The 15103-nt window shown below is 40.9% G+C and overlaps 1 protein-coding gene across 4 annotated transcripts in view; it reads right to left on the reverse strand.

Annotated features, from left to right (window-relative positions):
* The window catches only part of SGCG (sarcoglycan gamma), a 137078-nt gene that overhangs the window by 100975 nt on the left and 21000 nt on the right, over positions 1-15103 (reverse strand). Inside the window, exons 2-3 of one of the 4 annotated variants that reach the window (XM_045797102.2) lie at positions 10262-10542; positions 2381-2560 (exon numbers count right to left, since the gene is read on the reverse strand). The exons of 2 other annotated variants lie outside the window; for them this stretch is intronic. The gene's annotated coding sequence lies outside the window, so the exon portion shown is untranslated. The remainder of the gene's footprint in view (positions 1-2380; positions 2561-10261; positions 10543-15103) is intronic. One more of the 4 variants, XM_045797101.2, reaches the window with a different exon arrangement.

Consider the following 15103-nt stretch of genomic DNA (forward strand, 5'->3'; position numbering starts at 1 on the left):
TGTAGTCTTTTAGGAAATAGTATATGGTTATCTTTTCTTCCCCCAAGTTCTTGTTGTTGAGTTTGTGTTTTGTCAAATCATTCGTAAACTACCAACAAATGTGTGGACTATTTCATTACATAGCATTTTCCAAATGTTATATCAACACAAAAGGATCATCAAACATAGAGTTTAATTATGCAGTTTTTCAAGAAAAAAAATTTTTGAAAAGATTTTTTATTTATTTATTCGACAGAGATAGAGACAGCTAGTGAGAGAGGGAACACAAGCAGGGGGAGTGGGAGAGGAAGAAGCAGGCTCATAGCAGAGGAGCCTGATGTGGGGCTCGATCCCACAACGCTGGGATCACGCCCTGAGCCAAAGGCAGACGCTTAACCGCTGTGCCACCCAGGCGCGCCTCAAGAAAAAATTTTTTTAACACATAAAGTTTTCACTGTGCTGTTTATTGGCATCCTAACTTATAAATGCTTTCCTAATATCGTGGGTAATGTAGTAGTTTTCTTCTAAGTCCCCTACTGCTTACAATTGAGATTCCCAGGGTTCTTAAGGACCACTTAATACCTTGAGCCGCTGGCATCTTTCTCACAACAGGTGGAGTGTAAGTCTTATTGGTGAATTACATGTATTTGATGTCATGAAAATTATAAGTTTCATAAAGGTTATTATGCCTCTGATTACTATTATTCCAAATAAACCATTTAAATATCATTGGACACCTAACATGCACAATCAATCCTGTTAACCTTATAACATTTGCTCTAATATATCCCCAAATATATTTATAAATCTTACATATGTGGAGGCCTGTATTTCCCTGAAATTTGCCATCATAGCTCCAAAGGGAAAATGCACTGTTCTAGAAAAATGGTTAGCACACAGTGTTATACTTGCTGTTATTATACACTAAGTACAAAATTCATGGTCTTTTGACTTTGAAGCCAGATCATACTAGTATTTTGAAGAATATGTATTTATAGAATGTGATGGTGCCATACCTTAACAAGGTTCTGGAAACTATTATTACAGATACAACGCATATCATATCAGAAAAGCTCTATGTTATTAATAGAATCAATCAAAACTCAAATACCTATTTATTAAAATTACTATATGAATGACTTATCTATGTATTTTCCGTGAAATATTTTATGATTTTGTTCCTTTAAAATGTTTTGATAACAGAATATGATTTAATCAAAGTAATCTCCAAAATAATAATGACCTCTAATTTGTCTGTATTGAGAGTAAAGGGATAATTAGTTGAAGTTAGCCCCTATTTAAGGCGGAATTATCCTGGCGGTTCTGTGGAAACTTTAACTTATCCCCCTACTTAGGAACCCAAGCAAATTAATCTGAAAGGCAAATTGTTCTCTCCTGTCTCCAGTTTTCTAGCTTACTCAACATCCAAAAAATGTTGCATCCATGTTCCCATATTATTTGTCCCATATTCACAAGGGCAGGATTTTTTTTCCCCTCTGTGAGTTCTTGGCCAGTCTCACTGCCTAGAACACTGCCAATATCTGATGATCGAATGGATGGATATAATGCAAAGATGAATTCTCCATTAAATGCTAGTTTTAAGTTGTTCTACTGGATTATACTTTGGTCATACCTATAAAAGTAAAACATGTAAAGAAAAATTATTTTTTAAAAATTCATGCTCAAGTCGATAATCATAACAGAAAACCTGAAGATGACTCTAGCAGATGCTGTGGTGTGCCACGCAGACCTCTCCTCATCACCAAGAAACTCACTCTCCCAGCCACCAAGGACTGCTTCCTGCTCACACCTGAGTCCCTGCCCTGGAACTGTCTTTGGCTGAAGAGGGCAGACTCGCCTGAAGCAATGCCCCTCCCAGGGCAGCTAAGGACTTGTCAGTCTGGGGGCGTGAGGGCTTGGCCCCCGCCTTCATTCACGTCTTCTCTGAAGGGTCAGTCTGACTCAGAGATCATCCCCCACCCCTCATCTCTCCCCAGCCAGCCCTGTGGGATCACAGAGGCTTCTGTTTTCACTGCATCACAGTTGAGCTTCTTCCTCTGCCCATTCCTGCTTCCTCCACTCCCATAAAGCTGTTCTTCCTAAAAATACTTTCTAATGAACTTCCTCTATGCAAATCTCAGTCTCCTGTCCCCATCCCCATGTCCCCATCCCCTTGTCCCCATCAAAGCACAGGTAGTAGAGCTGGTGGCCAGAAGTAGTCTGGGGAAGAAAATGTAAAATGGTGTTTTGGAGCTGGATCACCTGTCAATCACTGGCAACAAGGACCCTGTTTCTGGCAGTTCATGGAATACCAGCTATGCCACGGCACACATTGGTGGCATCACTGTTAAAATTGCCCCTGGTGCTGAACAGGATGGAACACCAGTGGGAGGAAACTTACTTGAGGGTGCAATGCATAAGGGGTTGGAAGGTTTCAGATGAAGCGATCATCATAAGGACCATGGAATTGATGGCTCTTCTTCAAGGCACTGGAGAAAGACAATGTGAGACAGAGATGGTGCCAGGCAAATTGTAAAAATCAGAGGGCCTCTCTGGCACTTGTTGAAGAGACTTTCGTTTCCTGTAATTGAAGGGTAGAGTGAGCAGAGGATCCAGTCTTTGTAAGAGTCATGGAGCACCAAAGAAGACGGAATTCTCAATCTGGGCAAGGCTGCTCTGTCAGAACCAGAGCCCCAGCAGGGTGGGAGTGGAGCTGTGAGACTTGAAATGAGACATTTGGGCCAATGCACTTAAGGAACTGGAAACTCCAGATGCCCCTGGAATGTCTGGGTCTGCAGAGTGGCCCATTCCTCCCTCCCACTTGATAATATTGTAATAACCTGCCACTTGGCTGTTCTCTCCAGGCCAGTTGACCAATAGTGGGGTTAAATCACCACATAACCAGGTAGGGAAAGGCAGGGCCTGTTAATGGAATAAAGGGACCATATCCAAAGGGCCAGAAGGTCCTACCCAGGTGTCAGCAGGTGACATCATAACTGGAACTGAGTCCTGAGGGGATGGATCAAGGAAGATACAAAGTGGACACAAAAAAAAAAAAAGCATTTGGCATTAGAGCATCCTCTGATGATACAGAACTTAACACCATGACAAAGGGTCTCGGAAGATGGCATTAATACACTGCTAGGTTGGCCCTCAAAAGCTCGGAGAAAGTGATGGCTTATATAGTGAAAGACAAAAGCCAGAAGTGCCAGACTAATCGTTGAAAAGGATGAAGATAGATGGGCAAGCGCCAAGGGAGTTCTCTCCATCTATGCAACAAGAGACATCAAGGATGGATGATTAGGAGGCTGAAGGCCACTGGCCACTATAAAAATCACAACTCTTTGTTCAAGTTCCATATGGGGAAACCCTTGACTGAAGAGAGGCTCAGTCCCCAGAAGGAGGCACCTGCAACACCAGAACAAGGGTACATAGCAAGGACTCAGCCAGTCCTGTTCCAACAGAGCCCAAGGCCATGCAATTGGGCTACCACACAATGAGGAAACAGCAAGCCTGTGAAAGAATCACAATGTAGACCTCTAGTGTTTTGGAATAAGGACATGCCATCTGTAGCAGAAAATTATATGCCATCTGAAAAACATTTCTCTAAATACTACTGGGCCTTCGTGCAGATAAGGCACTTGACCATGAGACACCAAGTGGCCATGTAGCCAGCATTTCCCATCATGACCTGAATTTTGTTAGACCTACACCAAGGCATAACAAGGTCAGGAACCAACAGCAATCTCCCGAAAGTTAGAACTTTCTCCTAGAAAGTTAGGGCCAGGCAGAAGGCACAAGTAGGCTACTTACACAAGTGACTCATAGTTCCATGACACCCACCACCTCAGTCCTCTGGCCTTTGCGGGCTGTTCCTTATGACCAGCCTGCAGAAGAGGAAAAAGGCCAAACTTGGTTTTGGGGTGGGTTGGCTGAATATGTTCATGCAAGCCACAAAAGGCCTGCTGTGGACCACAGCTCAGTCAAGGTGCTGAGAAGAAATCTTCCCAAAGCACAAAGCTTCAGGCAGTGTGCCTGCTCATCCACTTTTCATGGAAACAGAAATCAGCTGAGGTTGGAATATATACAGTTTCATTGATGGAGATGAATGGCTTGACTGGTTCATTAGGACCTGGAAGGGGAAGTCTCGAAGAGGGAGGACAAAGAGATCTGTGAAAGAGCTTGTGGGTGGACCTTTAGGGCACAAAGGGCAAAGACTTTTGTTTCACACATTCACATCCTCCAGAGTGTCCACTATGCAAAAGGCACCAAATAGCCAGGGTGACTATTTGGATGACTATCCGGAATGACCAGCTGACACCAACCAGCTCATCATTACCCACCCTAGTGCTTCCATAGTGGGCTCAATAACAGAGTGGCCATAGTAGTTGGTATAGAGGCCATGAATGGGCCCAACAAGGGCTCCCCTTCAGCAAGGATGATCTAGCTAGTGCCACTACTGAATGTCTAAACTGCCAACAACAGACACCAATGCTGAACCTCAATATAGCACCATCCCCCAACATGCCCAAGCAGGCATTCAATGGCAGGACAATTATATTATTGTGACCAAAACTGACATCTAGGCTGGGTATGGACTTTTCTTTTTTGCCTGCATGGCTGTGGCCAGCATCACCATCTGAGGACTTACAGATGTTGAATCCATTGGTATGGGACTCCCCATGACATTTCAGTGAATCAAATGATCCACTTCACAGCAAAAGCACTGTGGCACTTGACTATGGGTTTACTGTTCTCATCACTGATTCTATGTCCCAGAAGCTACTGGCTTGAGAAGGGGATGGGACAAGCTTTTGATGTTGCTGTTGAGGCCCCAGCTTGGAGATTCCTTGTGAGGGTGGGTAATGCCTCAGGATGCTGTCTGTATGTCTCCTATCAACAACCATTATGACCCTGACTCCTCAATGGGTAGAACACATCTACCAAGGGTAAGAGTTGGAGTAGTCATTCTCTCCATCACTTTTAATGATGAGGGTGGGAAATCTGTGCCTCCCATCCCCACAACTATGGGCTCTGTGGACTTAGAAGTCTGTTCCCAGTGGGAAATGCTTCTACCAGGAAGTACAATGTGACTCCCATTAATCTTCAAGCTCCCATCCATTCACTTCAGCTCCTCACATCAAGACAGCAGTTAGAAGGAAAGGATGCACCATTCCTGGCTGGGAAGACTGTCACGCAGAAGGACCAACAGAACATTTCTTGGTATTCCTTGACCATTTTTGATAATAAATGGACAAGTGCTCAGACAATGGCTGATAAAGAAGGGCATGATGACCAATGGCTCAGACCCCTCAGAGTTGAATGTCAGGGTCATCACACAAGGTTGGCTACATAGACTGACAAAGGTATTAGGTGGGGATGAATGGGTGGGTGGGGGTGGGAGGAGAGACGGTGAGTATCAGTTGCCATCTGGAGACCAGCTGCAGCCACAGAGCCTGTAGTTCATCCCACTGATGCTCCTTCAGGGCAAGAGACTGATTAGAATCTTGGGTGGAGGGTGGGCTATTCCAAAATTAGGTACATGAAGTAATCTGAGTGATGCCAGGGTGAACAATAGGGGTGTGACACCCTGGTCACACCAGAACCAAGGCCCTCATTCTTCCAGTTGCCAGGAGTGAGAACGGATGATGAGAATTACTTTTGATGGCACTGAGCCGCCCCACCTACCATATGTTCCACATCTACTATTTGATCACAGCAGGGGTGCAAAAGCCGAGGCCCCTTCCTCAATTCCAGGACAACTCTGAGGGCCATCCTAGTTCTGTGGCAACTACATTGCCACTCAGTTGTTCTCCCCAATTTGGCTGCCTTCAGTTTCCTACAGGTGTTTTTACTGAAGATGTTCTCGCGTGAACTGGCATGTAAATCTCCAGCTCAGGAGTGTTTCCTGGGGAAGCCTGTCTAAACAACGGCTGTTGGAAAAATTGGGATTTTAACAAGTGAACAGTCAGATACACCGATGGATTTCTCAGTAGAACATTGCTCAACTTTATCTATCTTAGGTCAGTTTCCCTGAGTAGAACCTGAGGTGAGGATTCTCATACAAGTGATTTATTAAGGGAATGTTCTCTGAGAGGCATGTGTCAGGCAATGAGAGCAGCTGATTAGGGTGGGAGAAGAAGCTAGACACAAAGATTTGGGTTGAGATGTGGGCAATGGCCTAGAGAAGTATGCAAACACTTACTAGCCATTTAGTAGCCAGTCCCTGTGCCAGCCCTGTGAGGGGGACCTCAGTTCACCCTAGTATAGTCAGGACTCTTAAGTTTGACATTGTTTACAAAGGAATACAGAGTTCAGAATATTCTTAAATTTTACACATGGAAGCTGCATTTAACGAAACAGAATAAAAAAGCCTGTCATCTATGTTGTTAAGTCTTTGGAGTTTTATAACTGAACTGAAAATTTCAGGCAAAGAAGCTCTATAACCCCTTCCCCTCAAAACCTATTTGCATAGTCCCTAAAAATAGCATTTAACTAAATGCTAACTCTGAGAAATAGCCACACAAAATTAACGACAAATTTTAAGAAAAGAAAGTTATTTAAATGTATCAATCAAGCAGAGATACTTTATAGTTACAAGTCTCCATATGAAAGATTTAGGGCAAAAAGGGATTCTTGAGGTAGACCTAATTAAGTTTCTTATCAAATGTGGTGTATATGCAATTTTCTGATTGCTTTGACAGTTCATTAAGAAGTTTCAGAGAACTTCAAGGTCACGATTCACTTCTATCTTTGTAGACACCTTTTCTTCAGGATTGAAATGTGAGGATTTAAAGTGATATTCAAATACAGGCCAGTACAGGGACAGCAGACTTCTGTGTTTTACCAAGATTAACATTTTAGAATATTTTATATACAATTTTCACTAAGATCTAAAATGTTTTATGAAAGGAAAATGTTCATAGGAAACCCAAACAGTCGGTTGAGTTTTTTTCCTTCAGAACTACTAAAGGCAGCAAGGATTTCTAGTAAATTAGTGAGAGTATCAGGGAGGGTTTTCTATTTGTGTTCTGGAAGGCACATTTCCTCCTTAGCACCCCTGACTGTGTGTAGAGAACATTTCCTACTGGGGTAACAGCCTCAGTCTGGTATCTTCTATAGAGGGCTTGTGGTGACTTGCTGGGGGTCCAGGAGAAGCAGGTTCGAAATCCCAATACTCACCATTCTGAGGTTCCTCCCTGACCCCCCGTTAGTGGGGGTGAGCATAAGAGATGATGTGTTTCCTCATTATTGGTGATGCTGAGAAGGTGTGAGAGCGGGAGGAGGATGAGGAGAGCTACTGCTTACCAACAAGTCAGACACTTTCTACATGTTTCGTATGAGCTGAATTTGATACTCATTATAATGTCAGGAGGTAGAAACTGATTATTCCTATTTTTACAAATGAGGAAACTGAGACTGAGGGTAGTTAAGCAATTCACACAAACAAGGTTATATGGCTGGAAAGTGGCATTCTGACTCCACAGCCTGAACTTGTATTCACTGCCTCCTCATCAATAGTATGTTTTTCAGGGACGTTTCACAAGCAAAACCAATTGAGAATGTGCCAAAGAGAGTTGACATAGTCACAAAGGTGAGGGTAGGTTTCAAGGTATCCATCTCCACAGCAATGGCTTCTTCCTGGGCTCCCTTCATTCCTCAGTCCTCGGTAGAAGCTGTCTTTGGACTTTCCATACTCCTCCCTCCATGGCAACCAGAGTGAGTGTCCCAAAGAATAAATCTGTCCCTGCTGCTTTTCTGTTGTAAATGCTCAAATGGCACCTCATGGCTTTAGGATGAAGCACACATCCGTTGGGCGTAAGCAAACCCTCCTGCCATCCCAAGCTGATTTTTCATCAATAGTACGCTGCACACCTGTCATACCCACGTCAAGTAGACTTTGATATTTTGAGGGATTTTGAGAGAAGTCTTGAGACTTTTGCAAAGCCACAAATTACTAAATACTTCTGTATCATAAATTTTGCTAGGGCATAAACACATATAAAATTGAAAATGAAGTTGCAGTCTGAAATGGCCAGTCCAGTGGATGAGGAAAACCACAACACTCATGGGGACAGTATGGAAATATCTGGTTTCGCAGTAAGTCCAGAGAAGCACAAAGCAAGGCAGATGCTGTTTAGGTGGGGAAGAAGAGGGGGAGGGAAGGGCAGAAGAGTAGAGGCAGGTTCTGAAGAATGGACAAGTAGCAAAATCATCCTTGGGACTGTAGTTTTTTCCCTCTCATGAGGAAACCATACCAATGGAGGGCTTAGCCCTTAGCTGGGCTGGGCTCATTTGAGAAGCAGCAAGGGTCTGTGAGAAGCCAAGCAGAAGAGGGAGCAAAGGGAGAACCACAGGTCCTACATAATATGCAATATTAAACTAAATGGACACCCATTCATAATTTACAATTACTATTTGATTTTCATAGTCAACAGCAATGCAATGACTAGAAAGTGTGTATTTTCACAGGCAATATGGAGCCATTTTATTTTCGGCATTTTAATTGTGTAGGGAGGAAACATTTTTCCTTCTACCCTTTAAGGTCTTCCAGGTGGTTTAAGAATTAAATTGATATGAGACATATTAACAGAAAAAACAAAACAAAGCCCGAGGTTTACTACATGCACACGGAGGCCCAATAACAAGGTGGAGAACTAAAGAAAAAACCCAGAGCACCTGGGTGGCCTCAGTGGGTTAAGTATCTGCCTTCAGCTCAGGTCATGATCCCAGGGTCCTGAAATCAAGCCCCGCATCAGGCTCCTTGCTCAGCAGGGAGTCTGCTTCTCCCTCTGCCTCCTGCTTCCCCTGCTTGTGTGCTTGCTCTCTGTCAAATGAATAAATAAAATCTTTTTAAAGAAAAACAAACAACCCAGGCAGGCAGTTTCTATACTTTTTAGAGAAAGGGACCATAAATCTGCAGGGAATTGACAGGACAAAGAAAACTGAACATTGGGAGCTTCCATTACTAAGGAATTCTAAACAGAATTTGGGCTGGGGGAGTAAATTAGTAGAAAGTAATAAGGGTTTTTTTGTACAGACTTCTTGGATTTCAGTTCCCCGCCTCTGGTGATAAGGAGGTCTCCTTATCTCCTGCTACAGGGAGGGCACCTTTCACATGGGAGACTGATTTCTTGCTTTCAGGAGACAAATGCAGGGGAGTGGGGGGTCAGATTGTTTTTTCACTGGCTGTTTCTTAAGTGACTCTTACATTTGGGGGTGGCCTGCCCTTGGCACCTACAACTGCAAGCTTAGCCAGCCTCTTTTGGAAACTTGGATTTGTCAGTCTTTGGAATTTGACATTTAAATATGCTGAAATATTACTTTTCATTTGGCTTTGAAATAAAACCTTAGATAAATTCTAGAACCTATAAAACTAACACCAACTTGAACCATTAGTCTTGAAATTCTCTGAGTGTGCCTCTTTGTACCTATTTCTGCAAAATGTTTCCAAGAAAATAAGTAAAACTAAACAGTACATTTTGTACTAGTGAGTTACTCCATCCTGCTGGCACATCTTTCAGCCAGTTGAGCTCTATTTTCCCTTATTATCTTCTTCTGTGTCTCCCTTTAAACTTGTTTTCCAATTGCTCCATATTAGGAAACACAAAGAGCTGACAACTTTAGTAGGCCGAAGTGTTGGCACATGTTTACCTTTTACTCTATATTAACTTTTTGATATGGATTTTGAGCAACACTTTGTTTTCCAGGTTTTAGGAGAGAACTATTCTTTCCTTTTTTTACTCCAAGAATAGCTGGGAAGCCGAAGTTGGTAATTTGCTTTTGTTTTGCTTATTCTCAATTTATCAAGCGACTGGGACTTTTGCTCTCATTCATTTTAATCTAGTTTTTAATGCCTGTGACAGAACCGTAGGCAAAATGTAAATGAAATGTGGTTCCACCACAAAAGTTTAAACTAGAATTAGAAACAGGTCATCTTAAAGATTATATTTTCTCTAGATTAACTATAGTATACAATTTAATGCCCAATAACAGAGAAATGCTATCATGGAATTCTAAAAATTAGAAACATTAGAAATACAAATTGTGTGAAAAATACATAGCATGTTAGTAGTCAAAGAGTGGAAGTGAGAAGTTATACTAAATTTTATTGATACTTCTATATAATCATTTTGAGAGAAATGTATTCAACATTTTAAATGGAATTTATTAACTATTATGTCACCTACGAAGAGAAAAAAGCCAAGAACTCTTGTACCTATTTGGTTTTTAAGTTGTGCATTGTAATGATCTAAAATCCAAGTTAAAACTGATGACTTACCTTAGAGGTATTAAAAAGCCCACTGGGGAAGTAGCCACAGTCAGCTCCAGCTCTACCAGAGACACAATGTTTCCAAGTTTCCCCGTACTTGCAGAATGAGTGAAGGATCTGGGGCTTCAGGCTTCACGGACTATGCATGGAAGAAAAGGCTCTCACGTGCTTGGCCTTGTCTCATGTTTCATCCCCTCATATTAGCAACAGGCGTATCTAATTTTACTCAGTGACATAAACAGCTCATACCACACTTAAAATTGTTTGGGCACCAATTCCAGGACACAGCTCTAAGTGGGCCAAAAAAAAAAAAAAAAGTTCTTACAAAACCAACATTTAAATCCTGAATCATGATAGTCTTATGTAATTATAACTTTCTAAAATAAACTTTACCTTAAATGAATAGCAAAAACCGGACTAGCTTCCAGTATAATTTAATGTTGACAAAGTCTCTTGGAAATCATTTCAAATCAACATGCAACATTTAGAACTTAGGACTTTATTAGTATTAAATTCCTTAAATTCACTCCTTAAAAATTACTTTCTTTAGGCCTCTTTTTAAGCAAAAAACTTTAATAGTTGAGAAGAAAGCCTTAAGTAATGATCATCTAAGAAAGAGAAGGTAAATCAATTCTGCCTGTTAAAATTATGACAGTTCTTTTCCAGTAAATCAAATTTATATTATGTTTAACAAAGGATGTGACTGTAACAATGCAATCTTGATGTTTTATCTTTATTTAAAAAGAATAGCAGATCATTCATTTTCATAAGATGTAAAAAAAAAAGAAATATCAAGCTTTTTAATCATCTTTTTATTTTGCATTATTTTTATATAGCCTGGTGAGCAGCATGAATTAACAGATTAAATGATACATTTGAAATTTGTATTTTAACACTAAACGTTGAATAGGAGAAGTAGTGCAATGATAATCCACATGTTTAATATTTATTTTATTTTCTTCTCAGGAGACCTTTTCTCTTAATCTATTTATTCATAACTCTAACTTCTTTTGACATTTGATGCTTCTCATACCAACAGCTGCAGGCCTTAAATTAAAAGCTGATACAGCTTCAACTAATCACACATTTATTTATAAGACTTTAAAAAATCTTTCATGAACTCTCTGCACATTAATATTTTCCCTGTCACAGCAATTTAGATATAAAATTACAGCACAACTATCATATACATATATAATATATATATAATACTTAACGATGATGATATGAGATGTATGTTTGTATCAGTAGGTGTCTGAAAAGTCAAAATTTGAAACTCCTAACTCAATATTCTGGTTGAAATGTCACACATTTAAAGGTTACATATTGAGGGACCTTTTCATCAATCAGTAAATTGGTTTTATAGCGATGAACTTTTCAATGTTTTGTGGACTGCTTTGTAAAAATGTTAGTCAAGTTATGGATTTGATCTCCATTCACATCTACAGATACATTTAATACTACCAACTTTTCTTTTCAGTCCTTCAGGGGGAGGGCTTAGAGAAAATCATCTTTCATTTTATAGAATAGTTGAAATTATTAAAACAAGATCTTCAAAGTTTTTAATGTAAGGCTAGGTTTAGCTTATAACTCACCTATACACATCTCGGTGTATATGTTTTCAGTGGATTCATAGCATTTTAAATCTACAAGAGACCTTAAAGGAAACAATCTAGTTAAATAGTCCACTGGATGTAAAATAGCTCTTTCAAGGTTATAGAGCTGATTTGGGCATGGCAGACAAACAGAAACAGGATCATACCTACAGAGAATAAACTGGTGGTCACCAGAGGGGAGGAGGGGGGTGGCTGAAATAGGTACAGGGGGTTAAGAAGTACAAACTTCCAGTTGTAAATGAGTCACGGAGGTGAAAAGTACAGCATAATGAATATATTTAGTACTATTGTAATAATGTATGGTGACAGATGGTGACTACAGGTATCTCCGTGAACACTGTATAATGTATACAACTGTTGAATCACTATGTTGTACACCTAAAACTAATGTAACATTGTGTGTTAACTGTACTTCAATTTAAAAAAAAGAAGGGGCACCTGCACCCCAATGTTCATAGCAGCAATGTTCACGATAGCCAAACTGTGGAAAGAGCCGAGATGCCCATCAATAGACGAGTGGATAAAGAACATGTGGTTCCTATATACAATGGAATATTACTCAGCCATCAGAGAGGATGAATAACCCGCCATTTGCATCAACATGGATGGACCTGGAGGGGATTATGCTAAGTGAAATAAGTCAAGCAGAGAAAGACATCTATCATATGGTTTCATCCGTATGTGGAATATGAGGAATAGCCCAGAGGACCACAGGGGAAGAGAGGGAAAACTGAATGGGAAAAAATCAGAAAGGGAGACAAACCCTGAGAGACTCTGGACTCCGGGAACCAAACTGAGGGTTACAGAAAGGAGGGGGTGCGGGGATGGGGTGACCGGGTGATGGGTATAAAGGAGGGCACGTGTTGTGGTGAGCACTGGGTGTTATACGCAACTAATGAATCATTGAACACTACATCAAAAACTAATGATGTTCTATATGTTGGCTAATTGAACATAATAAAATAAATAAAAAAAAAACCAGAAAGGGGCGCCTGGGTGGCACAGCGGTTAAGCGTCTGCCTTCAGCTCAGGGCGTGATCCCGGCATTATGGGATCGAGCCCCACATCAGGCTCCTCTGCTAGGAGACTGCTTCTTCCTCTCCCACTCCCCCTGCTTGTGTTCCCTCTCTCGCTGGCTGTCTCTATCCTGTCGAATAAATAAATAAAATCTTAAAAAAAAAAAACAGAAAAAGAAGAAAGTCCTTAGGCTCTTAAGTTTAGCAAGGTCTTACATAACTATAGGATCCTTCTGGGATTCACTCTTATCCTTCCCCCTTTCCTCAGTGAGCAATGCTGCCCTCTTACCTCACTTCTGCCTGGGGGCAGACAGTCCTGCTGCCTAAGACACTGGGTTGGGGAGACCACTTTTAGATCTAGTGAAAACAAGGTATTTCTGGTAGAGATACCGTTCATTTTGGACTAATTATTTTTGTTTTTGATTTGAAGTGAAAGGTAAGTTTGCCTCTGGAAGAAGGATATAGGGGATAATGGGGGATGAGACAGTTGAAAGTTTGAAGAGAGAAATAGTGAAGAGCTGGGGAGTAAATGTACTAGTGAAATATACTAGACAATGTTTGGACCCAGCCCAAGTTGATCAATATACAGTGGTCCTATTTTAATAGTTTCTGAGACTTTAGATACTAACTGTAGATGTGAGCTCCTATGACGAAATCCCCCCAGACCACCTCACACTTTCCTCCCAAACTAAACTCATCATCCTCCCCAAACCTGCTCTTTTGTTCATCCTTCCTTTCTCAGTTTAGGACTCCATCCTCCACAAAGTTACCGCTCACTAGATTTGGGAACCTCCCTGACTAACCAGCCCACCAGTCACTAAGCCGCGGTGTCTCCTGTTCTGCCTGCTCCCTTCTCTCTGGGTCCCCATCTGACTGGGGGGCTCACCAGCAGGTCTCTCCTGGTGCTCAGTACCTGCTGCCCTGCTTTCAGGTTCTGCCACGTTCCATTCTAGACTCCTGGGATTGCCGGAAAAACGCCGAGAACAGGTCATTCTTGCCCCATTCACGCCCCAGCTTAAAGACCTTCAACGACCCTTCAGGATGGGGTACCACATTCTTGACAGGGTACACACACCGTTACAACTGGGCCCTGTCTGTCTCCCCTGCCCCATCCTTTAGGTTCTGTAAGAAACTAAATGCCATTGGGTGCCTGACTAAATCTGACTCGAGTTACCTCCCATCCTTTTCTTTCTAACGAGTCTTTAACTTTTAAAAGTCTGTTCATATCTCACTATCAGCTTTCTATATGTGTTTATAAACTTATAGTTATTTGTATTTGCATCGCCAACATTGCTTTATATACATATTCTTGCTACTAGACAATGAACTCCTTGCTCAGCACCCGCATGTAGTTAGCCTTCAATTAACTGAACTCTGAATAGTCACACCAAACTCAATGTTTTTTATGATATCAATTCCACAGCGCACTGTAACAAAAAAAAAAAGAGGAAAGAAGAAAGAAAGAAAGAAAGAAAGAAAGAGAAAGAAAGAAAGAAAGAAAGAAAGAAAAAGAAAGAAAGAAAGAAAGAAAAAAAGAAAGAAAAAAAAAAGAGCTAACATATGATCAGGATGACATTATAAGACTTTTCCAGAAGAGGTCAGTATAACAGTAATAAACGTATTTGCTTTCTGGGCAAATGAAATGTGAAATCAAATAAAATATTTTGTGAGAGATAAAGTTTCAAGCATTAAAAAATAACCACATCAATGATCTGCCCCTCCAATCAAAGCTACAACTTCCTCCAGAGAGGTGGCCATAGACCTTTCACATAAGCAAAATGAAATGACTCTCTACACAAATGAAAATACAGTTCAAATCTGGAATGTAATTAACGTAAGCACTTGGATGCTTCCCACACAAATTCTCTGATTATTTTTAGATAGAGATCATGCAATTGTATGCATTTTAGAAAGATAATTCATGTTCCCTTCGGAGTTGCTGTACCAATAACTAAATTGATCACTAGATTACTGAATGTAGGCATTTTGTGGTTTCTTGTGGTACGTTGGGGAAGATTTAGGAGTCACTGTTTAGTATAAACAGCTAATTCAGTGTTTTCAGGGATGACGGGAAAGAAAACAGTGGGATGCTGGAAAAATAAGAAGACTTAAAAAAAAAGAAAACTTACATTTCAGAAGAGAAAATGGGACTACCTGTAATTTCAAAGGTTATTCATTGGTAATCACTGTATTGGGTCATCATACATTTTTTTTACAGA

Source organism: Ursus americanus, chromosome 10, assembly GCF_024610735.1.
Source record: "Ursus americanus isolate L20-20 chromosome 10, mUrsAme1.1.p, whole genome shotgun sequence".
NCBI lineage: Eukaryota > Metazoa > Chordata > Mammalia > Carnivora > Ursidae > Ursus > Ursus americanus.